Source organism: Chelonus insularis, unplaced genomic scaffold, assembly GCF_013357705.1.
Source record: "Chelonus insularis isolate UGA/USDA-ARS -01 unplaced genomic scaffold, ASM1335770v1 contig_6_pilon, whole genome shotgun sequence".
NCBI lineage: Eukaryota > Metazoa > Arthropoda > Insecta > Hymenoptera > Braconidae > Chelonus > Chelonus insularis.
Window position 1 is genome coordinate 73267 of NW_023276709.1, and position 6261 is coordinate 79527.

A 6261-nucleotide genomic window follows, 5' to 3' on the forward strand; every position below is an offset into this window, starting at 1 on the left:
ACGTCGTTGGATTTTAAAGCTTGCAATTCAACTTAGTATTTCAAGACATTTCATAGTAAATTCACGAAATTACATTAAATTCATTTTGCATTGCATTGATAGGCTAACGCTACGTGCACAATCATATTCTTGCTCAACTTGAGAAGCGTGCTGAGCTCGTGTGGGAGGCAATTATGTCACATTCGACTAAATAAATACGTAAGGTTTGATGCATCAGTCAGTAGTTGTCGAAAAAGTAAGATCGAGATCAGATCGTCGTGGAACATCTCTTGAAATCGTAAGTCTCGTTTTGTTTTGAGTATTGTACTGATAATATTTCAAAGTTTGTAAATTTTCGTACGAAGTTTATTTTATCGTCAAATTATTTTTAAATTGATATATTAAATTAATTCGCGAGTAAAAGTGAATAATTGCGCTGACTGGAGCATCGACTAAGGACCAATTAATTGTAATTCATCTCGACTAGAGTAAAAGAAATCATCTGTTGGTAACGTTTATATTGTTGTTATAATTTTTCAATAATTTTCATTCAATAAAATTTTATTATTGTTTTTATATAAATCACACATTTTTACTTTCTCTATCGAAGATTCCCTCATCCCTGTCTATTGGTCGAAAGGCTAGGACCAACAGGAGAAATTTAAAGTCTCTAAGGTTAAGCATATGGTTTACATATTGACACCTTCAAAGAGCAAAATTACATAACAATTTTTGGGGGCCCCTCCGGGATTGCAATGGTCTTCTATGGAGAAATAGTTTAAATGTCTGATAATTCTGGATCATCTAATAATAATAAAAAAGGTTATTCGTTGAGAAGTACCGGTGACCCACTATATCCTGAAGGTTTAGCTCCGCCTACCAGACCTAAAAGTTTCAAGTTTGTTGATTCGGGTATCGGTGAATCAACAAAAATATCAGAATCGAGTGAACTCGTTACATCTGACGAGAGTGATAATAGTGACGAAACGATAAATCAAACTCAAGCTCACGTAGAGACGGAAAATTTAGATATGAATATGACGGAACAAAGAAAATGTCTGATAATCAAAATATATCTCTCAAAGACGCGTTAATATGCATTCCTATATTTACGGACAAACCAGAAGAATTAATGGATTTATCAAATTGTTGTGAGGAAGCAAAATGTATGTTACCAGAGCAAGTAGAATCAAATCTCACTTAATTAATTTTTGGTAGTAAATTATCTCCTTCAGTTAAAGATGCATTGAATAAAATAACATATAGCACTGTAAATGAACTCTTAAGAGATCTTAAAAAAGTTTATGTTCCTTCTAAAACACTTTTTCAGTTGCAAGGTGAAATAGGAAGAATCTTTCAAAAAGATGATGAATTGGTAGTAGACTTTGTTAATAGATTACGGAAAAAAGCAAAAGAAATAGTATAATATTTCAAATCAAATAATCCGACTGCTTCTCCGAATGAAATTCAAATCTATAAAGATAATACTGATAAAGCCGTAGCTCAATGTTTTGTTCGTAATTTAAGAAATAAAATAGATCAACGAATGTCTCGATGTGACAACGTCACTGAAGCCTTAGAAAAGGCAATAGAAATAGAAAGACGATTAATTGCGTGAAAAGAAATTCGTAAAGACCCAAATAGTATAAAAATTAAAGAAAATAAAAATGAAGATAAAAATAAACCCGTTGAATTTGTAACTAATAAACCAAATAACGATAAAGACAAAAGTTTAAATAATGATAGTCAAGAAAAACCAAAGATTATTTGTCATTCATGTAATAAACCTGGTCATGTGAAGAAAAATTGTCGAGAGAAAGATAATAATAATTTAAGAGGAAATTGTCAGCTTTGTAATAAAACTAGACATACTGCTAAAAATTGTTTTAAAAATCCAAACAGAGTTTCATCAAACGTAAAATGTCAAATTTGTGAAAAAAATGGTCATATTGCTAAAACGTGTGGATTAATTAATAATTCGAATGAAAGTAATCAAAGTAAATCTTGTAAATTTTGTAAAAAATCTGGTCACGACATTTCCACTCGTTTCCGTCTTAAAGCTAAAAAATACGACGAACAGGAAAACTCGAATGTGTCTCGCCAGATGGGCGCGGAGTCAGAGGCACTTCAAAAGCGTCCAGTGACATTGACTTTCGAGGAGGGAACCGAAAACGAGTACTAATCATGAGCGCAAAATTAGAAAATTTAGACAATCTACCGTATATTATGGTAGGCAAAACAAATAAAAATAGAGATGTAATTATGATGATAGATTCAGGAGCTTCGCCGAACTTACTTAAATTCAGCTCTGTAAATGATCCGGCGACAATTGATAAAAGTAAAATTGTTGAATTGCACGGTATTGCAAATGTACCAATAAGATACTCGGAAGTTAAATTATATAATAAAGAGACTGTATTCATGTGATTCCTGATACTTTAGGTATTCCGCATGCAGGTCTCGTAGGATCTCGATTTTTCGCAACTCATGGGGTAAAAATTGATTATAAAAATAAAGTAATGAAAGTAGATAATGTTAAATACCAATTTAAAAAAGCTAGTAGAGTCGAGGATGGAGTGATGTATATTCCCCCTCCTAGTGAGTCAACCTTTTTCGTGAAAGTTAAAAATAATAATATAGATTTTAATACGGAAAAAATTTTGTCAATTCTTGAAAATTTTGAAAATAATAAAAGATTTCCCCCCACGAAATGGCCACTCGTGAGGATCATACAATTGCACCCAGGGCAAGACGGGCTGCCACGAGTAGCAACGGTGAAGACACCAACAACGACGTTGGTCAGACCAATCGTCAAGCTAGCCATTCTACCGATCAATCCAACTCCTGGAGCCCAGAAGCAGAATCAACCAGAAGACAATCATCAACCAGTTGCTGATGGCGGGCGGCATGTTGAGAATTAATTAATTCTCAGTTTGAATTTGCCAGCTGACAGGAACTTCGGCGGCCATCTTGGGACTGGGTCGATAACCAATCGACCAAACAATCAATAATTCTTAATTTAGTCAATCATTTGACTAATTTTCAGTGTCCCTGTTGACTAATGAAGTTTCTGTCGCCATTCTTTCACTGTTCTCGTTCATGTGTACACGCCATTCTTATTCATTCTTAACAAATCTTACAAGTTTGAGTCAATCATCAGTACTAGTGCTATTGTAAATCATCAGAAACATTCAGGCTTTATTCTAAATCTATAATCAAGTAATATTTCACGATATTTCATTGTAAATTCAAGACATTTCATCAAGATTCATTTTGCATTGCATTGATAGGCTAACGCCACGTGCACAATCACATTCTTGCTCAACTTGAGAAGCGTGCTGAGCTCGTGTGGGAGGTCAATAATACTGAACACACCAAGTTGAGTAGTTTTTTGGACATTCAATTCAGATTCAAGAATTAAAATTAGACATTCAGTGATTTTGAGTGACATTCAGTCTTCCTAGTTAACAACTCAAGTTTGTCAGTATACTTAGTGTACCTGTTAGTGCTTAAAATAAAGATACTTTATTTTTTATAAAACCTGACTTCCGTTTGCTCTGTTCCGGCACAATCATCCCTATCCTTAAACGGTTAGGTTAATTCACAAGTTGAGACTTTCTCAACAACTTCAGATATTTCTATAACAGTGAAACAATATCGTACACCTCAGTTTTTGAAGACAGAAATTGAAAAACAAATTAAGGAGGAACTCGACACAGGCATTATTGGGCCTTCTGAGTCTCCTTATAATAGTCCAGTTTGGATCGTGCCTAAGAAACCAGATTTGCAAGGTAATGAAAGATGGCGAGTCGTTATAGATTACAGAAAATTAAATGAAAGAACTATTACTGACGCTTATCCATTACCAAATATTACTGATATTCTTGATCAATTAGGAGGTTCAATGTATTTCTCTGTGTTTGATTTAGCTTCCGGATATCATCAGATTAAGATGGATCCAAAGGATAGCCATGAGACGGCGTTTTCAACTCCACAAGGACATTGGGAGTTTAAACGTATGCCGTTCGGGTTAAAAAAACGCACCAGCAACGTTCCAAAGGTTAATGGATATGGTTTTGACTGGGTTGCAGGGTATATCGATGCTTGTTTATTTAGATGATATTGTAGTTTTCGCAAAAAATTTGGATGAGCATGGAAAAAAAATTGATGATTTAATGCAACGTTTACGTAAAGCTAATTTGCAATTGCAACCAGATAAATGTGAATTTTCACGCAGTGAAGTAAATTATCTGGGTCATATTACTAATAAAGGGTTGAAACCTGATCCATCGAGAGTAGATGCGGTAAAGAATTTTCCGGTACGGAAAACGCAAAAAAATATTAGAGCTTTTCCGGGTTTAACTGGATATTATAGAAGATTATTAAGAATTTTTCAAAAATTGCAAAACCATTAACGCATTTATTAGAAAAGAATAGAGATTTTAAATGGTCTCAAGAAGCACAGAGTGCTTTCGAGATATTAAAAGAAGCTTTATGTAGAGCTCCAGTATTACAATATCCAGATTTTTCAAAACCATTTATAATTACAACAGATGCTTCAGGCATTTCTGTTGGTGCAGTTTTATCTCAAGGGGAAATAGGTAAAGATAAACCTATTACTTATTATTCGAGAGCGTTAAAAGGTGCTGAGTTGAAATATGATACATATGAAAAAGAAGCTTTGGCTATTGTTCAGGCTGTTGAAAATTTTAGGCCTTACATCTATGGACATAAATTCACGTTAGTTACTGATCATAAACCATTGATCTGGTTTCAAGCTGCAAAAGAAGCAAACGCAAGAGTTCTTAAATGGCGTTTAAAATTAGCAGAATATGATTATGATGTTGTATATAAACCGGGAAAATTAATTTGAACGCGGATGCATTGTCGCGAAATCCGGTAGAAGTTGTAAATGTTATTACTCGTGCTCAAGCAAAAGTAGGAAATGAAAAGAAAGATTGCTCTGATCTCGAATTGCGAATGAACAATAAAGTCAGTGATTTAAATAATTTATTAGAAAAATCGTCAAAGGAAAAAGAAAACGGCAATGTTATTCCCAAAAAAAGGGGGTAGGCCGCGAAAAGGAGTCGTAAACACGGATGGAGCTATGCTCAAGAAAAGAGGTAGGCCACCGAAAAAGGTGTTAGACTCTGAAGAACCTGATAATGTAAATACTCAAGGTATCTCTAGTGATGATGATACGAGATTTGCTGGTTCTGGAAATCCTCATGATTCTGACTCCGAGTCTGAAGTCGAGTCGGACAATGAATCGGATGATTCATTGGAGGATGTAGCTGTTGATTAACAAAAAATTAAAAAAATTAGGTCAAATATTATTTTATCGGAAGAATTATTTAGTACATAAAGAATAATTTAGTTTATTTTGTTGATGAGAGTGGACATCCTTGTGATGAGGGCTCTAAGAAATTAAAAGACCTTAATAAAATGTCTATAATTAAAGCTCCTAGAGAAGGAAGTATTTATTCGTTCAAGGTTAATCGAAAAGTTCATTTTGCATGTATAATTCGTGAATCGGAAGGAGAATCTATAATTCGAGTAAAAAGTAATTTAGGACGATGTTTGGTCAATTTAAAGGTCATGTTAAAAGAAAAGAATATTGAAACAGTTTCAGTTGCTCATTTAAAGTATATAGAAAATATTCCTTGGGATGATGTTTTATCAATGATTAAAGAAATTTTTGAGAAGGAAAATATAAAGGTAATTATCTGTCTAGGAACTATTAGGCACGTTCCTCCGGATAAACGTGATATAATTTTTGCTGAAGCACACTCTTCACCCATTGGTGGTCATAAAGGTGTGTCTAAACATATAATAGATTAAAGCATAGTTATTATTGGGAAGATTTAAAAGGTGACGTGCAACGTCGAATACAACAATGTTTAGATTGTCAATTAAAAAAATTAACTCGTGTTAAAAATAGGCAACCGATGATTATTATGGATACTCCAGGTACAGTGTTTGAAAAAATTGCAATGGACATAGTAGGTTACATCACGAGAAAAAGAATATATTTTAACAATTCAGGATCAATTATCAAAGTATAGTGTCGCGATTCCACTTGAAAATATGACCGCGATTTCGGTTGCGGATGCATTTATTAAAAGATTTATTCGTGTATTTGGAGCACCGAAGGTTTTATTGACTGATCAAGGTCGTAATTTTATTAGTGCTTTTATGCAAAGAATAGTGAAAAGATTTAAAATAAAAAAGTTGCAGACAACCGCGTTTGGGCCACAATCAAATGGTTTTCTAGAGAGATCC